General features: G+C 37.6%; 1 protein-coding gene across 8 annotated transcripts in view; it reads left to right on the top strand.

The window, feature by feature from the left end:
* OTUD7A (OTU deubiquitinase 7A) overlaps positions 1 to 20,781 on the top strand; it is a 163,087-nt gene that overhangs the window by 48,376 nt on the left and 93,930 nt on the right. For 6 of the 8 annotated variants that reach the window (XM_064456608.1, XM_064456613.1, XM_064456606.1 and 3 more), the window contains exons 2-3: positions 7,494 to 7,566; positions 8,175 to 8,280. The exons of the other annotated variants lie outside the window; for them this stretch is intronic. The gene's annotated coding sequence lies outside the window, so the exon portion shown is untranslated. The remainder of the gene's footprint in view (positions 1 to 7,493; positions 7,567 to 8,174; positions 8,281 to 20,781) is intronic. 8 annotated transcript variants of the gene reach the window in all.

Genomic DNA, 20,781 nt, shown 5'->3' with positions numbered 1-20,781 from the left:
CAGTACGTACTGTCTGCTCTAGTTTCGCATTATGTTTTCTCATCCAGTAGTGACCAGAAAGGTCCTATCACACCTGTCAAATACTTTGAAATATGGTATAGTACTACTCTTCATTAATGGGCTTTGGAGCTTGACAGATATTCTTATCCAGAGGTGTGTTTTCTAGTTTATTAAGTATGTTTTTTAAAAAGTGAAATTTTATATATTATTTGTAAAGGTGAGGCTGTCCCTATGAAGCTGAAGTGTTGTGAAAAAGTCTTGAAGGGTAGAACTGTGGCTGTGTTTTCCTGTGAAGTCATCAGACAGGGTGGTCGGTATGGAGTGCAAAAGAGTAACTTAAATTGCTTGCATTTTATATTTTAGAAGCGGGCATCTCAGTTTGCAATTACAGTGCACTCCATTTATTTGCTAAAGTTTGTATAGCATTCTGTAGCAACAGTTTTCCTAATGTAGTCCACCATTGAAGTGTCTGTATGCTTGTAAATTGCTGATAGCTTTCAGAGAAAGTTCATAATGTAGCTTTGTTCAGTTACTGTTGTGTTTTTTTGCGCGTGTATAAAATTTAGAAATAGCTTTTTCTCAGAAATTTATTGCAGATAAGTTAATTAGAAATAATCAGGAATTAAGATTATACATTTCAAATAAGTCATTCACCACCTACCACCTACAAATGAATGAGGGACATACTTTTAGATTAGTAAAAGGGTATAACTGCCTGCAATGGAGTACGATAGAAGAGTCATGATTAGAAACTTTGATTAGTGAAAATAACTAGTGATTAGGCACTAGTTAAAGATTTGTCGTCTTGTACCAACGTCTGAGGGGCTCATGGGAAATGATAATGAACAAGCAAGGCAGATTTTATTTTTATATGTATATAAAATATATTTTTATATATATTTTATACTGAAACACATTATAATATGGAAGTTTTCAAACCACAAAAAATGAGAATCCACAGGTAAAAGTCACTTACTGTTAGCATTGTTTAAAGATGAGAGGCGTCGATTGATCTTCCCCTGAGTTTTTTGTTTGTTTGCTTAGTAACAGAGTTCATAGTATTTAAGGGATATTTATAGGTGAAGTTCATGGAAAACTTTCTCTGACCTCACTGAAGTAAAGATTTCTTTCTGTGTATTCTAAAAGATCTCAGAAACACACTGTCATGTTGGTGACCAGGTGTTTGCTTTTGTGTGAACAGTCTAATGTCACTAAAACTAAACATGGAAGTAGATTTGTATGGGCTTAAACTCTTCTGAATTCAGGACAAAATAAATGAAAATGTGATTTTAAAAGTAACCTTTTCATATGTGAAGCCAAATTATAATTATTCTGAAACCTAAATCAAAACACTTGCTGACTTTGTATTAGTTAGAAAGAAAAACATACTTTAATGTTTTATGTTAGTACTGATGGTGATGTGAGGGAGGAAAAAAACCTTAGAATTGGAATTTAATGTTTATGATTTAGGGTGCTGTACAATTCTTGAGAGTTTCTAAAAGAAAAGTGAATTCACATGCTAACCAAAATCAGGACATACCATAGGAAATATCCTTTACAAGATTTGTATTTTAGTTTACATTTAATCTTTATTTGATCATTTTATGTGGTTTTGTTTCAGTTTTCTGACTGTAAAAAGGGGGAAAAAAGCATTTTTTCAGAAAATAATTTGGAAGTCCTCTAACTAGTTTACATAGGGAAAAATAATTAAAATTTGAATTACATGTCTCAGGGTTTTAGTATGTGTAGAAAATTGACATCATATTTATTCCCTGAAACTTACTCCTTTAATGAAAGTAAGGCTAAAGAATGAACTTTTATTGAGCTAATATGTGAAACCATACAACTTTATTTAAAAACCAAAACCAAAAAACCACGTTTTCTTTGTAAGTTAAACAGAAGTGGTATGAGTTTATCAGGCTAGGCACTTCAGGTATAAAATGTAACCCTTTATTTTCCAAGGTATCTTCCCAATATTGGAGTTCCTCTGGTACCTATTTCTTAAGATGTTTTAATGCAAATGTATAGATAGTTATGTAGTTAAGACCTACTTCTGGACTTCAATTTAGATCCATACCATTTTTAACTTGGGAAAAAAAACCCCTTAGAACCCATTTAATTGAGAATTTTGAGCTTTCAATGGCTAGGAAAAAAAGAGCTAGTTATTTGATGGTGTTTAAAAAAAAAAGACTATGTACAGTAAAGTGTAGGTGTTCACAGTATTGGGGAGATAAAAACAAGTTTTATGGTCTTGTATTTCTTGTATTTCTCAGTGCTGTTTACAGACACTTGAGGGTAGCTGGATGTATTTCTGACAGCACGGAAGAGTCAGATTAATTTAATGATGTGTAGCTAGCGAGTCAAATAATTTACTCTTTCTTATTCTTGGTAGATTGTTCCTTGGCTATTGAAGAAAAGGAAGATGTTCCAATCCACTTCTGCTGTCCCAGTTTTCTAGGACAAGTAGGATTGTTGCTATTTCCACAGATTATTTGTGAGATTGCTAAGAAATCTGCAGACATGTACCCGGCTTGCGTTTCAAAGAAATTTCCAGATACAACATGCAGCTAAAGTCCTCCAATCTAGCTTACTTTTGTACTGTTAAAGGTGAAGACTGATTTTTCCAGCTGTCATCATATCAGTAGGTACCTGTCTGTTCCCCAGGGCCAGCAGGACACCAGACTTCAGTACAGTTGCAGTGGGCCGACCTGTAACTAGTTCAATTACAGTACACTGAAGCTGTGGATCTGCAAAAGAGGAGAAAATCTGAAAGGTCACTGGCACTGAAGAAGAAAGATTCTTTACTACACATGCTTCATGTTGCCTACTTTGTACTGGCTATGGTGTTTTTGCAGACCCTTCTGTGAGCTGATTCAATCCAGTACAAAGTTCTTCCAGAGAAGTAAAAGTAGCAGGTTTGTTTTTTGGTGGTGTGGGGTTTTTTTTTCCTTTGTGACCCACAGATCACATAGACAAGTATTGGAGCAAATGAAAATGAGCAGATTGCACCACATGGCCCAAACCAGGGCCACAGAGAAGTAGTATCGACCTTTTAAACCTACTAGGTTTTAGCATCATCTTTGAGTCAGTACAGACTAGTTTTGCTGGGAAAGCAGTATAAAGCAGGTATGTGGAGACTGGGGATAACACTGATTGTTTGTTCAGTTCAGATTTTAGCTACTTTATTTCAGAAGATGAGTGTAGGTAATTGATAAACTTGAGTTTAGATTTGGTAGCTTTCTAGCATAGGCCTGGAAAAGTGGCTCTGCTTTATGTGATACAGACATATGTGTTGTATACAAGATTTTTAATTAAAAAGAGAATTTTCCATTGTAAAAAGGTGTCTTCAGCTTTTCACCCCTCAAACAATTACTGTGTTTTCCATGACTTCACGCTGTTACTACAAATGCTAAAAGTCAGCAGCAATAAACATAACCAAGAGGTTTATCATGTCTTAAATTAGAATTTAGGACAAAAAGACTGCTGCCTTGAAGTGAGAGCTAAAGGGAATGTACAGAAAACTTTCCAAGATCTTGGTGATACTGTTTCTGACAGTGTTCAAATACAGTAGCTTTTGCAAAAACTACTGTAATACCTAATCATGACAAACTAGAGGTCTGTCATAAACCTCAAACGTGGGCATTTCCAATATGCCTGCACTGCCCCATTACAGCCTTTCGTGATGGAACTGATCAGAATAAAATTGTTCACAAAGGTCCTTGTTTGCATTTTGAAGTTGGAAATCATCAGTACGTATGTTTCTTCAGGCTGATGAAGAAACACGGTTAACTATCGTCTGCATTACTGGAAGTGTCTGTATTTCATTTTCATAGATAGAATTCTAAATCTGATCTTAAAACAGGTATATAAGCAATATATCGATAATACGTATCACATAATCAAATGTGAGAACATACAGTAGTCATTAGTGTAATCATGTCAAGGTATTACTACACCAAAACCTTCATGAACCATTAGTGAGAGATTGTCACATTTCAGTTATGCCATAAAGAAGACAGAGATTGAATTCTGAAAACATTAATTACCTTAATAGGAACTGATTGGAAATGTTTGATGTTCTTTCCATAAAAACTTTCTTCTGATTGTTTCAGTTTGAATCTAGTGTCATTTGGTTTTCTTTCACTGTATGAATCATTTTGACAGACTCATCAAACAACTGAATGTAGACTTGAATACTGAGGTCAAATTAATTGCTTGTATTGGCAATTACAATTTCATTTAAATCTGTAGTTCACAACCATAGACATCTATGGCTCTTGCTATGGCCTCTGCATTGAAAGACAAGTTTTGTGTCTCCTTGTCCACTGCTTGTGCTGTTGCATGAATTGCACCCAGTTAACATGAGACCAGCGTAGTTCCTCTCATTCTCCTAACCTCTGTTTTGTTATCCAGTGGATACATGCAGGTGTCCGGGGGTGGTTTTACAGGAGGCAAAACAAGCAGGAGCTACTTTTCTCTGCAGTTTCTTATGTATTCCTTTTTTTTTATTTCACATTATTGCTATCTAGAGAACTTTGTTCTGGCTTTTTTTTGAACTCCTGCAATTAAAACAGCTGCTTTTAATGGCACTTCAGAGAAACAAATGGGCACTTTGATAGACAGTGATACTCTCAGTAGTTCCTCCATGTGTGCTGTTTCTAGAAGTGTTGAGTTTTGTGAGTGTCAAGCGGTTCAGCAGGATGTGAGGGCACCAGAAAAGTACAAGAGGCTTGGGCGCTCTTTTTGTTTCCACCAACAGCATTACTGATGCACCACTTGTTCTCAATGATTTGTGTGTGTGTGACACTAATGTGTGTTGTGAATGAAATGGTGATGGTGGAAAGGAATCAGATGAACTCAAAAGATCTTGAGCACCGTTCTTTGGCTAGGAGAATTATAGCATAATAATATGTACTTGTACAATCTGCACATAACCATATAAACACTACAGTGAAATTGAAGCGAAGTTTGGGTAATGTTTCAATATAGAAGTCTGAAATAAAGACTTAGCAAGAGTGAAAAAGGTATCTGGACAATTTCCAAAAAGCCTGTCTTAATTTGGCATTTTGGATTGTTTCTTTTAATACTTGGAATCAAAGGTGTGATATCTTCAAGCAAAACTGTAAGTACAGTTTTGCGTATGGACTGCAGTAGATGTTTGTAAAAATGTGTAAGTTCCCAACTGCATGGAGTTGCATGTTTGTTTTGCATACCTTAAATATGTTGGTTTTTTTTTTCTGACCACCGCCACTTCCAAATACTCTGTGTATGGATATGGGGGGTATTTAGTTCTTTCTGGTCAGGTTACCATAGCTGTTTTCCCACTTCAGCGGAATGTCACAGAAAAGTGGACTTAGACAATGTTCTGGGTGACTGACATGAGTGAACCAGGTGAAAATTTAACTGAACCTGAAAACCAGGGAGTGTCTTACAACTTCAAAAAGGACCAGTGAAGGTGTGTTACATTGTCACACAAATTTATTTCAATGTATACTGGGAAAAATGTAGCTGAGAGAGTGGAAAAGGGAAATAGAAAAGACAGATTCTTAGTACGTCTTTTTATAAAGCAAACATATTTAATAAAATGTGGATTTGTTTACATAAATATACAAGTAAATATAAACACATATATGAAGGGATTGAGAGCAGCCCTGCAGAGAGGGGATTGGGGGTACTGGTGAATGAAAAGGTGGACATGAGCCAACAATGTGCGCTTGCAGGACAGAAAGCCAGCCGTATCCTGGGCTGCATCAAAAGGAGAGTGGCCAGCAGGTCGAGGGAGGTGCTTCTGCCCCTTTACTCCACTCTGGTGAGACCCCACCTGGAGTGCTGCATCCAGCTCTGGAGCCCTCAGCACAAGAAGGACATGGACCTCTTGGAGCAGGTCTAGAGGAGGGCCACAGAAATGATCCGAGGGCTGAAGCACCTTTTCTACAAGGACAGGCTGAGAGAGTAGGGATTGTTCAGCCTGCAGAAGAGAAGGCTGCGGGAAGGCCGCAACAGTCTCCCAGTAGACTTAAAGTGGGACTATAGGAAGGATGGGGGCAACCTCTTTAGCAAGGCCTGTTGAGACAGGACAAGGGGTAATGGCTTTAAACTAAAGGAGGGTAGATTTAGACTGGGCATATGGAAAAAACATTTCACATTGAGGGTGGTGAAACACTGGACCAGGTTGCCCAGAGAGGTAGTAGATGCCACATCCCTGGAAACATTCAAGGTCAGGTTGGATTGGGCTCAGAGCAACCTGATCTAGTTGAAGATGTCCCTGCTCACTGCAGGGGGGTTGGACTAGATCACTTCTAAAGGTCCCTTCCAACCGAAGCCATTCCATGATTCTACGAATTTGTTAAGAAAAGGAAATTTTGTATAGACAAGAAAGTGTAATATGCTGTAGCTAGGAGAAACAAAAAGTTCAAAGAATTAGGAGAAAGCAGGTACAGAATGATAGCTATAAAAACATTACTAGATATAATGTTTTAAGACCTTGATTAATGGTGCTTAGGCTAATAGAGAAGCAGAATTTAGTCATGGTCAGGAGGAATGCTGTTTGGGCAGAATATCACTAAACAGGCTTTAAAAGAAGAGTATTTGATGATCATTTTTGCTCTCTTAACAGGTAAACCACATAAAAAGCTAGATAAACTACAGAATGCTTACATATGCAGTCAGGAAGCAAAACATTATTATGTAGCTCTTTAATCCACTCAGGTATATGCTTCATGGTTAATTTGATCTAAAAGAATCCTCAATATTAATTGATCTGCAATGCTTTATTGATTTTGGCATGCCTTGTTGTTTATGGTTTTTGTTTTTATATTATATTATTTTTTTGAACAAAACCAGTAAATCTGACTCTGCGGGTGAATGTTTCATGAGTGTAAAGGCACTAACTACCCTGGAACAGCTGGAATAATTTACTCAGTTCTGTCATTGACTGTACATGTAATGTACAGTAAAACTGGTGGAAAACCAGCCCTCTGAACAGGGTTTTGAGGTATATTGCCTTTATTTCTCTGAACCAAACAGTAAGGGAGCTGCATTCCTAAGAAGCTGTCATATGCTTCTCTGCAATGGCAGAGCAATCTCAATCTTAGAACATACTTCTTGGATTTATCCAATTACTTTTTAGAATCCTTATGTCTAGGATAATGTGTGCCAGTGGTCAGACAATGTTTCCCTCCAGAAAGCTTATTTTCTGTTTCTCTGTTTGATAATGAATGTTTCTTTTGTTTAATCTGAATTGGATTGGGCTCTGGCTGAAGTTTGTGATGGAAAAGCTATTGTGATCTCAACAGTGAGATACTGAAGTGCTTATAACAATCTTGGGAATGGTCAAAGCTGGAAGAAAGGAAGAAATTCTTTCTCCATAATAGTGCTGCAGATTAAGATTCCGGGGTCAGGGTGTGTAGTGGGAATGATAATCGGGTACAGTACAGTAGTTTAGTGTCACTGTTGGAGTAAAATGTGTTCTGGTCTTCTCTCCATTCTCACAGGCACATGATACTGGAGAACTTCAAAATCAGAAGTAAAATCAGCAGGACAGGTGCCTCCTGCCTTCCTAAATAGGTAAATATATTAGTAACAGAAACAGGGGCCTATCTACCTCATTCTTGTAAGTAGCTGTAAGCATCCCCTCCACCCGCCAAATTAGCATCTATCATTTAGTTTTGAAATGCTGAGCATAAGGGCTTTGCAAAGAAAACAGGAATTTCATTTGTTTTCTGGTTGACAACAATTAAGTGTAGTCAGCCAAAGAAACCAGCTAAAATTATTAACAGGCTAACAGCTTGCCTATTGCCTGTGGCAACACAGAGCTGTTGGATGATGCAGTGTTACTCATTAAATGAATCTTTATCTGTTCTTCCTAAAGCTTGGGTGTTAAATAAGTTCCTAAAACCATCCATATCATTGCCATGTTAAACTGCTGCAGTGGGTGATCTGTCACTGCAGGGGCTCTGTTTTAGCCTTAGTTTTTTGCTTTTATATTTCTTAGCAGTTCATTCTGTAATAACATGGTGAAATCCATTGTGAGACTTACGTGGAAGATCTCCATAGTAATCACCTTGGTCAGGACAGTGAACTGAACAATACATTTGCTAAATAAGTGGTGTTTAGCTGATCATCAGCTGCTGTAGATTGCCATTTACTTGCTGACTTCTCTGCCCTTTTTCTAGGGCGAAAGCGAGTTTACCAGTGTGGATGCCTTCCTCATTTGTTTCACCAAAATGAGATAGGGCTTGCATGAGAGAAAGGAGATTTTTGCAACTAGAACCTACCATGGTGAGTTGGATTTTGCCCCTGCTTCTCCTACAGAATTTCTCAGTGATGCTAAATACATTGCTTAAACCAAACTTTCCACACAAATGTTTCTCTTTCTCTGGAAGTATGTTACACATGATACTTCCTTGGCAGCAGTGCTGGATTGAGAATTTCTTCCTTACTACTTTTTCCTCCCCTGCCATATTAAGTCTGCAGAACTGCTTGAGGGGACCTAAAATAAATTAAAGCAGCAAACTAAGTGGAGCTGAAAATAATTAATTTCTACCATGTATGCGAGAAAAGTATGAGAAACTGTGGTCTGTAGTCTTGATTTGACACCACAGGGCCTGTCTTGAACATTATGCTGAAAATTAAGTACACGGGAACTACTAGATTTTAAATTTTGAGTTGCTAAATACCCTCTGAAATTGTAACAAAGTTCAGGGACTCAAAATTAATAGTGCTTTTTAAACTAATTTGTTTTCCTTGGCTTCACTTTTAAAATAGTATAGTAATTGCATACCATACAGGCACATTCTTAATGGCTTTAAACTGAAACAGGATAGATTTAGGTTAGCTATAAGGAAGAAATTCTTCACTGTGAGGGTACTGGAACAGGTTGCCCAGAGAAGTTGTGGATGCGCCATCCCTGGAAGTGTTCGAGGCCAGGCTAGATGGTGATGTGAGCAACCTGGTCTAGTGGAAGGTTTCCCTGCCTGTGGTAGGGCAGGTGGAACTAGATGACCTTTAAGGTCCCTTCCAACCCAAACCGTTCTGTGATTCTCTGTTCCTTAACTAAGCTCATTAATGCTTTTTGAGACATGAATGTACTGAACAGAGGAGCACAGGAGGGAAGAAAAAAATCCTGAACCTTCAAGAGGTTCCAAAGGTTACAGTAAGTCAAATTCCTGGGGCCACACTTTGCATGATCGTGTTCAACTGAACATTTGAAAAACTGCTGATTGAGCCCTGTCAATTCTGCAAAATGTTTAAAAGCAGGGATCTTGAATGAAAATACCATATTGAGGATATAATTAAAGATTGTATTATAATACTTGTGCACAAGAGAACTGAATTAAAATTCTGCATTCTTGCATTTACTAAATTTTTGACCTACAGGGAGTTACAGCTAGAATATTCTTCTATCACCTTTAGCTGTGCAAACCATTGGAGGAACCATGGCCTCAAGACCATGCAGTGTTCAAATTTTAGATCTCTCTGCTTCTTGTGCTAGAATGAACAATGTGTTATAATATCCTCATATAGATATCAGAGACTTCTGTGCATATTTGTGACTTTGGAAGCTTTTTTCTTTTGTGCTCTATTATATTTGACATGCACGAAATGCTCTATACTGTGTTCATAAGAGCAGCAGTAATGCTGCTGTGAGGTTATTTTGCCTCCCTCTCTCTTCCCCGCCCCAATGTTGGAGGCTGAGTCTTGGATTTTTTTCACTGCTATGAATGCTAAGAAGTTTCTGATCATAAAATGAAAGTTCAATACTTAAGGATGTCAAGACAACAAAATACATAGTAGCAATTGATTTTCCATTGCTGCAAATGTACGTTTCTTGTCACTGTTCACTGTGGTTGTGAAGGAGTCCTAACAGAACTTTTAATAGTCCATAGAACTGCAGCATGGAAAATGCGTCCGCCTTGGTGTCTTCATTTAATGGATTTAATTTGTGTCTAATTTTGAAGCTTAACCTTGAAATTCACTGTAAACAACTTTTTCAACAGCAATAGGGACTAATGAAGCCTATCGTTTGCTGTAGGTGCATTGCCTTTTTCCCCACTCCTCATGACACTAATTCTATCACTCTCACGGCTTCCCTTCTTTGTTGCCTTAATTTCTTCAGGTTTATCTAGACTCCCACTTCTATGTTATCCCAGTTCTCACGCATGTCTTCTCAATGCCTTGTAAGGATGCACCAGGTTAGGCTGCTGGGCATAAGCTTGTGCGTATATTGCACACAGAGATAGGCCTGAGCACTTGTGCATCTACAAATATGACAGTTTTCAGTTAACTCAAAGTTAATTTAAACAAAAGCAAATACAATATATTTTTTTTATTATTGTTGTAAATTCTAGGAATGATTCTGGGAACTGTAAGGGAAATCCTTCTTAACCTTTATCAGTGTGAAATTTGATAACTTTACCATGACTGTCTTCCATAAAATACCTTAACTTTCTCTATAGTAGTCAATAGCACCTTGTAAGATGATGCAGTCCTTATGACCTACTAATTGTATTGGATCCACTGGAACCTATCTAGTATTTGCAACCTATATCAACCTCACAAAAGGTGTTCATATAAACAGTGATTTGGCTATATTTTTAACAATGTATTCCTTGAGCTGGAGTGATGAGGAAAGGCTTGTTTAATATTAAGTGGACTCAAGCATGCTTCCTGCTCTAGTGTAAGCATCTAAATCAGATGGAAGTTATGAAATATCATGAGGTGGTTTAGAATCAGTTAGAATTGGGCCTGGGGTGTAAGAAAGAGAAATAATTTTTTAAATGTATCTAAATGTTTTTATTCATAAACTGGTTAGTTGTGATGAGTATCTAGAAAGCTGCTGTGAATATTATGGAAATGTGATGCTGTTCTGAAAACAAGGAAAGACATTGTTGAGCAGAAGAGGGTGAGTGCCAGATCTGCAAAAAGATGTGCAGTTCCATTTTTGTAAAAATCTGCAGCATGGTAGAAGGCAGTGTTATGGAGCCACTTAGAGGAACAATGCTTGTTACCCTGGTGTCCCTGATGAGCAGCTGGTCATAAGGCCAGTCTGCAGAGCCTCCTTCAAGAGTTGCATGGATTTTTGATGGTCTGTCTCACTGTGACTGAAGTGTGGCTGGGTGTAATGCCCTTCAGAATGACTTTAATAAGTGCTATGCGTATTTTTGCATGAACACTTGCACTTAATAGAAAGTGTAAGTATGAGGAGAGGAGGTTTTTAGCTCACTTCAGTGTCAGGAATAGAATTTGGAAGATCAGACAGAACTTAAAGCTCTTTTGTATTAGGACTCAGCTTTAAAGTAGATTTACTAATATTTCTTTTAGGTGTCTTGATTCACACTGTACCTTATTGAGAGTTTTTAATAACTATTTGTCCTATATCAGTCAGTATTGAAACTGGAGCCCTATATATGTCAGAGAATTCAGCAGTGTTTCTTACAGTTAAATTCATGGCATCTTTTTTCTGGTTGGCTTTACAGAAGGGCCTTTTCATTATTGGATAATAGATACAAACCTAGCCACTTACAGGCTATGAAAAAACAAATCTCTTGGATTATTTTTATAGTTTTTTTTTTTAATTATTATTAAGGATTATGTGAACATGTATCATAAGATAAGTTGACCATGAGGAGGGGATGAATGGGGGAGGCAGAGCTCAAAAAATATCTAGACAGCGTCTTTAGCAGAACTTAGGGGAACGTAGTGGTATTTCAAGTAGAAAGGAATCAGGAAAAAAGTGAAATTCATGCAGAATAAACCTCTAAGCTAGCTAACTCTAATTCAGTCTTCTCTTGCCTCAAAAGAATTATTTTTAATGTCTTATATTTCCCAATTTGTTATAAATACAAGAAATTTGTGTAGCAAAAATGATGAATAGTCATCATTGGTCATAGAGCTGTTGGGTGGCAAATTGTACTGTCTTCTTGCAGGTGCTGGTTTTAGCTCTCTTTGAAATGGTGTATTTTTCTACTAAAAATTTCTCTTCAAATTGAAGATTGTGCTTTTAAAGCCTGAGCCATAACCTTGTTCTGCTACTGGCATCAGACTTCAGCAGAGCGATTGTCAGTAGCAGAGTTCAGTAGCTTTCATAAACATTGTACTGACAAACCTTAAAACGGATTTTGAAAATAAGATGATTGGAAAAATATCATTAACTTGCAGGTAGTGCGAAGCTTGGAAAAAATCAGGAAAAAAAAAAAAAGGATTTTGTTTAGGTTAAAAAAAATATCAGTGTCTCAATTCCAGACATTAAAAAAATAAAGCCTGCACAGCTCTTTGCTAGTCTATTTATTAAGTTATGTTATTGCAATTTCAAGGGAAACTGTTACAGAACTCAGTAAACCATGAGTAAAGTGGTTAAATACAACATTGTATTTCTTCTTGATTTGCTTACATTTTGGTCATCTTAACTGTCATCAAACTTTGGGGAGGAATAGCATGAATTTGAATCAGCATTTTAATTGGATTAAATGTTGTTGAACAAAGAATGGGGATTCCCTAGTATTTAATTTTTTTGAAATATTTGTATCATCTTAATTATTAAATTAGTCCAGCAATATGTCTGGGGTAAAGGAAAAGTATTTAAGTAATCAAATAACACACTATACTACTTGCAGATGTGCTTCTTTTATAGAACAGAGTGCTGGAAAGACATGTATTTTCTGTTTGTCTCCTAAGTCCTTTTGTAACTCATCTGAAATGAGAGATTGATTTTTTTCAAATTCTTTGCAAATCAATGATAAATATATTTGTGTTTAAAAAAAGGTCAGGGGCTCTGTTTTGATGGCAGAAGAGCAATGGCACAAAAGAACATTGTCTTATAACATGGAGTTCTGAAACCAGAGTGAGCTAGGTGCTAGCAAGAAAATGTGCATATTACAAAAAAAAAAAAAAAGGAACACTTGTTCATGGATGAACAGCTTTGCTCACAACAGCCAGTGCAAATGCTTGAAGTGATCTGAACTGTGAAATGTCTCTCAGAGAAATGAAGAAGGTATCCTTGACCAATACTGCTTTCCATTTTCTGACTTAAGTGTAACAGCTGAATGGACTGGTTGTGCATTCTGCTGCTAGCATTGTAGTCTCTTGTGCTTTTGGCATATACAGTCTTGTTTTTCTGTTACACTGCTCTATGAAGTCAACAGATATTCAGAAAGAGCTGGATTTCTGCATCTGACAGTCATGAAGTTGTTTGAACATAGAGTGTTGATCTGGGGACCTGGAATTATTTCTGTCAGCTCTTCTGTTTTCTTTCCTTGTTGAGATATAATTTTCTGAATATTATCTGATACCATTTCAAGGGAAAATAATTTTCCTCAATACGTTCAGGGGATAGAGCAAGATGATAAATATGGACTTGGATAATAGTTCCATACTGAAGAGCATTCTTTCTGTCCACACAAATACTGAGTAACAAGATTTTCATACAGACCAGAAAAAGATGACAAAAATATTTCCTTACAAGCAAACCTTCATACCAAATACATGTAAACAGGCTGGATTGTGTGTGTGTGAAGTCAAGCAAAGAAGCAAAGTTATAATTCACAAATCTTTCTTTCCTACTTTCAAGTCTGATTTGTGTCCAGATCCTGTGGGGGTGGGGGTGGGTTTGGTTGGTTGGTTGGGTTTTTTTTTTGTCTCTGACTACCAAAGATCTTTTCTTGAATATAGATTCTTTGTCTTTCCCTTTCAGAAGTGGGACTTGATGTACCAAACCATCTTAAGGCTCCTGAGCTATTGCTGAGCTCATCAATTCTCTCTATAGCTGATGCACAAATTTTTTCAGAACTCCACCCTCCTCTGTGGGAAGGTTTTTTTATTTAATCTGTGGAGGATTAAGAATATTAGTAAAACCTTCAAGATTCTTGCTGAGAATTTTACAAGTATCCAGTTTGAGCATGGAGAAAAAGCTGTTGCGTATAAAATGTTTCCTCTGGAACCGTTGTCACTTCAAAAATCCCTGTGAGTTTGGACACGGTGCTCAGCATCCACAAGTCCCGGTGTTTCTACTCAGGTGTCAAACTAATTTTCTTTGTCCTTGTGAGATCACCGGCACTGAACAGACTGCATTGCTCTGTTCTGCAGGGACAAAGTCAATCCATGTTAATGTCTTCTTTAACCTTCTTTTAAAAGTGATTTTTTTTTCTATTTGGAGTAGTGACTCCAGCCAATTCCAATCTCTTGCTAGTGATATTGGTCAAATAGATATAAGCAGTGCCTGCACAAGACAAGTTAGACTCTAATCTTTCCACATTTTGTGCCTAATTTAACTGAAAAAAAAAATTAAACTTGGTTCTCAGGAATCATAACGTTGCATGGCTCGTGTGGTTTACCTTCTCCCACATTGATTTCAGGTAATACTGCTTAGCACTCTGTATGCTATTAGCTGTTATGTACCTAATCTAAACCAAAGCCCTCTGATGTGTCATATCTATGCACCTGAAGTATCTAATTCTATGGTATACGTTTGTTAGATTTTGCTTTTCAAGGACTAGAAGAGTAGGAAATTAGAGTAGACTAGGGAACCTGTAGATCTGAAGAAAAATGAGGAAATAAAATTATCTATTATTCCACCTTACACTACCAATCTAAAAATCTTGGGATAGCAAAATTCATTTCTGAGCATTTAAGCATTTGTTACAAAAATAGATCCCTCTTGGATACTCCTTTTACCAACTTTACAGAACTTATTTCTCTGTGTTCCCTGATGTACGACTTGGAAAAGAAAACTGGCTTAGATGGCTAAAACTTAAAGGCACAGATGTTGTTGTGTTGCTGTCTTGAAACTGTAGCTTGTGTTATGTAAGCCTTTCAGTTCCTACTAAGCTCAATGTCTACTTTGACAAGGGTGTTTTCTGGGTTGTAAATAAACCCAAGTGTCTCTCACCCTTCCCCCCAACGCTTGCTTTGGGATCATCCTCTGTAAAGAATTCTGATAACTTCTGGTTTGTTTTACACATTTGCATCAGATATCTGCTGTCTCCCACAGGGCTGGTGATGGTATCACCCAAAGCATAGCAAACTACTGTTTACAAGTTTTTAGGAAACTATCTTCTTTGGGATGTAAGCAATGTCCCAGAACTTTCCAGTAATGAGGAGGTGGTTATCAATAGAAAACAAATCTCACTTTTAGTTTTCTGATGCAGCTAATATAGCTTGTAGTCAGAGTGCTAAGACAGAAATGTTATTCCATTTTATTTAAGCGTCATCTTGGCTATTGCTATAGTATTATTTTTCCAGAGGTATGTTGGCTTATTATAGAGCAGTGGCATTTGGTTTTGCAAATAACTGGGACGCATTACTTGTCAGTACAGGCAGCTTACTCATTAAGTCATCATTTGGCAGTTACTGTTAATTTTAGGCTAATCTAAGACAATGGACCATTTGATTGTAGTCCATTTGAATTTCAGTACTGAATTTGTCTTAGGAATCCTCATTAAGATACAATTAATAAAGACTAACTGCTGTATTAGGATACTTGGGCTGCTCTGCCTAATGTGGGTGGAAGTAGAAGTGTGTTTAAATTACAGGCAGTGAGTGCTCCATCATTTTGAGATCTAATTGCTAGTTGGATAGGTTATTTTAATAACTGTCTATTATGAGACAATTTTATTACATAACAACAATATTTTTATTGTATGAAGTACATGTTGTCAGTGAGTGCTAACATGTAGCTTTGCTTTTTCAAATGTAGAAAACATAAACATTGTAGTGCATGCTCTTTACCACCGGTATATGTCTTTACAGGTTTCATTACTTATTTTATCAGTGTGAACAATACTAATTTACTTAGTCCTCATGAAATCAAAATTGATAATTACCAGAAGTAGAGCAAAATACTTCTAAGCCCTATTTCATAGTGAGAAATGAGATTAATCCTACTTTGTACAAACAGACTAAGCTAGTAGACAGTGGGTACATGATGAAAATATGATCTTTGTCTCTCTCAAAGTATTACTATTTTAGATAGTATGCTTAGAAACTCCAAGTTTCTAATGTGTTAAACCTGAAAAATCAGGGCAATTCAAAATAAATGTCATATATTCTAGATGCTACATGGGCTCTGTAATAAATTTTTAGCATTGCAGAACCAAACTGTAGCCCAACCTAAGTTCATTCAGATACACATACTTGTAAGTAAATTAATGTAGCTTTGAATTACCGCTCTTGCGAAGAAAAATTAATTTCAGCAAAATTAGACAAAAACTACCTATACCTGACTTCTCAGTTTTATTAATGTGTGTAAGGGCATATGGATTAAGAACTTGGTGCTGTTTGTATAGCTAAAAAAAGGAGCCATTTGAGACATTGATAGAGAAGACAGGGAGTAACTCCTTTCCAAGTAAATAATCTCCTCTCACATTTATTCCTGAATTACCTCCATATATTTCAAGCATGAAGAGCTGACACTGTTGGTTTCACATGGATGTTAAAAATTTTGGAAACTTTATCCAGAGAGAATAAAATCCTGTTGACTAACTAAAGTAAGTTTCAGTGTAAATTAGACCACTAAGATTAAAAAAAAACAAAAAAAAAAAAAAAACACAACAAAAACAAACAAAAAAACCCCAAAAAACTCTTCATGGAGCAGTTAATTCTTTACAGAGGGCTAGAAGATATTTAACAGCTTTATAAGCTGAAATGGCATTTGGCAAATAGTAGGCTTCAAGACTAGAAAAGTGTCAAACACACACCGTGGTTATGTTCCAGACACTTATGTCCTGGTCACATTTTGCTAATTTGGAACTGATTCAACATCCTTTGCAAAATGTGTACTGCACGTAATTGTTTCATAAATCTCTCAGTCTACAGTGAAACAATATATCTGTTTCAATTGTGTTCTTAAGTTATTTATCGTTGCTGTATCATAAAAATTAATTGTACACTGGTGGTGTAATAAACTAACATCTTTTGTCTTATTAAACAGGCAGGGATTAAAAGGATGTCTTATTAAAATCTCTTGGTTTAAAAAGTTGCATAAGAAATTGGATGAATTTTTTATGGTGAGGTATTTTGTGAGGGAATGATCTTTCCCTTTATGCAGAAATTAAGAAAGATTTTGCACTTTTAGTGATTGCTGTTAGAGATTTTAATACATACAAAGAAATTTATTTCAAACTTTTTCATTGTTTCTGAAAGCATCCACTTAATTGCTTGATACTATGATGGAACCAGACAATTTGTTAAATACACATCTGATTCTTGTGGTGATTAATCAATGTATCACCAAAGGGAGATGCCACCCAAGAGGAAGCCAGGTCTTCCTTCTTTGTATTGCTTACTTGGTGAAGCCATACTAGTCACTACCCCTGGTTATGAAGAACAGCCTTTGTAGTAGGAAATGACAGGTGACCTGCCTAGTGGTGGACTTTAGCAAAGCCTTTGACACTGTCTCCCACAGAATTCTCCTAGAGAAGCTGGTGGCTCATGGCTTGGATGGGTGTACTCTTCAATGGGTAAAAACTGGCTGGATGACCAAGCCCAGAAAGTGGTGGTGAACAGAGCTAAATCCAGTTGGTGGCCAGTCACAGAGGGGTTCCCCAGGGCTCAGTGTTGGGCCAGTTCTGTTCAATATCTCTCCCTATCACTGGTCTAGATGAGGGGATCAAGTGCACCCATAGTAAGTTTGCAGACATCACCAAGTTGGGCGGGAGCGTTGATCTGTTTGAGGGTAGGAAGGCTCTGCAGAGGGACCTGGACAGGCTGGAGCAATGGGTCGAGGCCAATTGTTGGAGGTTTAAGAAGGCCAAGTTCCAGGTCCTGCATTTGGGTCACAACAACCCCATGCAACGTTCCAGGCTTGGGGAAGGGTGGCTGGAAAGCTGCCTGGAGGAGAAGGACCTGGGAGTGTTGGTTGACAGCTGGCTGAATATGAGCCAGCAGTGTCCCCAGGTGGCCAGGAAGGCCAACAGTATCCTGGCTTGTATCAGGAATAGTTTGGCCAGCAGGAGTATGGAGGTCATCATGCCCCTGTACTTGGCATTGGTGAGGCCATGCTTGAATACTGTGTTCAGTTTCGGGCCCCTCACTACAAGAAGGATGTTGAGGTGCTGGAGCGTGCCCAGAGAGGGGCAACAAAGCTGGGGAAGGGGCTAGAGAACAAGTCTTACGAAGAGCAGACGAGGGAGCTGGGGTTGTTTAGCCTGGAGAAGAGGAGGCTGAGGGGAGACCTTATTGCTCTCTACAACTACCTGAGAGGAGGTTGTAGTGAGGTGGGTGTTGGTCTCCTCTCCCAAGTTACTAGTGATAGAACAAGAGGAAACGGCTTCAAGCTGCTTCAGGGGAGGTTTAGATAGGATATTAGGAAAAATTTCTTTATTGAAAGAGTGGTCAGGCATTGTAACAGGCTGCCCAGAGAGGTGGTGGAGCCACCATCCCTGGTGGTGTCACCTCAGGTCATGGTTTAGGAGACATGGTAGTGTTGAGTTGACATTGATGATCCTAGAGGTCTTTTTCCAACCTTAATAATTCTATGATTCTATGGCAGGACTTTAAAAATACTAAGGGATATGCGTGTGTTCTAGAATACCACCTACAGCACTTCTTGTGAAACAGGGATACTCATGTTGCTGAGGTTGGAACCACTCATGAGAGCAGTAAAAATAACAAAGTACATGTTTGTCTAGTTACTTCATCTGTTGTATCAAATCTTTTGGAGTATAGGAAGGATGAGGACTGGGGAATTCCCAGTGTGTGTCTAAGAATAATAGAAAAATGTCTTATTCATTAGAAAGAAATAAGAGAGGAACATAACACGTTCTAGTGTTTATGCAGATGACATTTGTTTGAAAGCTGGAGTGAGCTAAACAGAGCTGTATGCAAGATAGCTTTCTTCCTAAAAAGTTCAGCTTCTAGAGGTCCAGCATTTAAAAAAAAGGGATTTTAAGTGATAAAATTGGTTTCATAAACAGTGTTATAGTGAAAACTGAGATGCACTGTACCTCTTAATTTCCAGGCCATGTTCTTGGACCAGTGAGTTACTGAGAAATAGGTGTAACAATCAGCTGCTTCAAAGAAAGAAGAGTGATAAAATAACTTCTGCTGCACAGGCGGAAGAAAAGCTATCTCCCTGTCCTGCATGATAAGGAAACACTAATATATGTATATTTTGCATTTAATTGTTGGTACAGATATTTCAATACTACACTACCAGTTCTTGTAATGTCTGAATTCATCCAACATGTTGAAAAATTTATTGCAATATAATACAACAGAGTATTTATGTGATTTGACTTTTAACCATCTTCCTGGAATTAAGAACCAAGACTCCCAAAATAGTTCATGGATGCTCCAAAGCGCAACTAGAGCACCTTAGCAGATCCTGTCTACATCTGTTAACTGTCCAGGGAGAACTTCAGATGGCCATTTGCAGATTGACTTGTTTGGCTACAGAGTAGGGGTTCTGAAATTCTTGCACTGTGTTTCTTCCATCTCTTTGCAAGAAGAAAGGCTTATTAAATGGGTAAATCTTCTGCTATTGGAATCTACAAATCAGGGTTATACTGAGCTGGAAATGAAGTTTTGAAATCAGGCATCACCAGATAATTGTCATGCTAGCAAACTCACAGGCATGCGGTCTTGAACTAATATCAAGTGTTGTAAATAGGGGAAGGCATTTTTAGCCTAGCTTTCTAAATGTCTCTCTAATGAGATTTAGGCCCATCCACTTGTCTATTATTATTCTCAGCTCCCCTAAAACCATTGTACAATTCGAAAAATAGTTAGAATTGTCAAAGTTAATAAAGTTCTTATAAAATTTGTGTAAGTTTGTGGCTGGTGGAGAAAGACTGAAACTAGTACTGTACTGTTTTTATGCTGTTTGACAGCAGCTGTCTGGACAGTCTAGTGCATACATGGTTCTGGACTAACTCTGGGATGCGCTGGTGGCTGCAGAAGTTTAGGGTATTAAAGGACAGAAATCCAAAGAAAACGAGGCTTCCTTCTTTCTGCTGCTCACAGAAAAACTTCTTGCAAAGCTGATAGGATATTCCAAATAAGTTTTTTCAGTGTGGAAATGATTTATTGATTCTGTGAATTCATCGATGTTAACTGTGCCTCAGTGCACGCTGGTATTTGTGTGTTGTTACTAACTAAAGATAGATGGATGGGTCCAGACAAAACTGAAGAGATCAGCACCTGCAGCACTGAGAGCTGCCTCCTGTTTCTGAAAAATGGTGGAGCTATTTGTAAATCTGGAAGGTCACAGGACTCTATGTTGCTTATCATGCTTATGCTTGTTAGTGCAGCTTCTGGTGTGCTCTTATAACAAACTTTATTCTTAGCTTTCACAGCCAAAATGCTCCTTTCCTTTTTTTTTTTTTTTTTAAAAGGCCTGGTGTCCTTGTGCAGGAATAGTGTATATTTTTTCTTCATTGAAACAGTGCAGCAAATTGCAAATAATGTATAAAACTTAAGTATTTCTCCACACTCTTCACTATTTCTCTTCAGAGTAAATAGAGTATGTTGTCCTGTTTGATAGTATAGTTGGCTTAGTCATGTCCAGGAGGTTGACAAGCCTAACAGTGAAAGCAAAAGTGCTATAAAAACTAAACCCCAAATTTCATCTTTACGCCTCTACATACAGTGAGCAAGGTAGCTCGACAAAGGTTGCAGTATTTTTTAAGAGCCCTTGAAATACAGATGCTGGAGAAAATAGGTGACTGCAGTTCTTCCCTGCTCTTCCTTACCTCCATTAGCACTCTGTAGAGCAATATATACTCTGCATTTTTCCTGCACTTAGCCAAGGCAAGGTGAGTCTATTGGCCTATCTGTAATCCTTTCATT

Source organism: Phalacrocorax carbo, chromosome 7 (assembly GCF_963921805.1).
Source record: "Phalacrocorax carbo chromosome 7, bPhaCar2.1, whole genome shotgun sequence".
NCBI classification, from domain to species: Eukaryota; Metazoa; Chordata; class Aves; order Suliformes; family Phalacrocoracidae; genus Phalacrocorax; species Phalacrocorax carbo.
The sequence above is the reverse complement of the archived record's forward strand: the minus strand, read 5'-3'. Positions and strand labels throughout refer to the sequence as shown.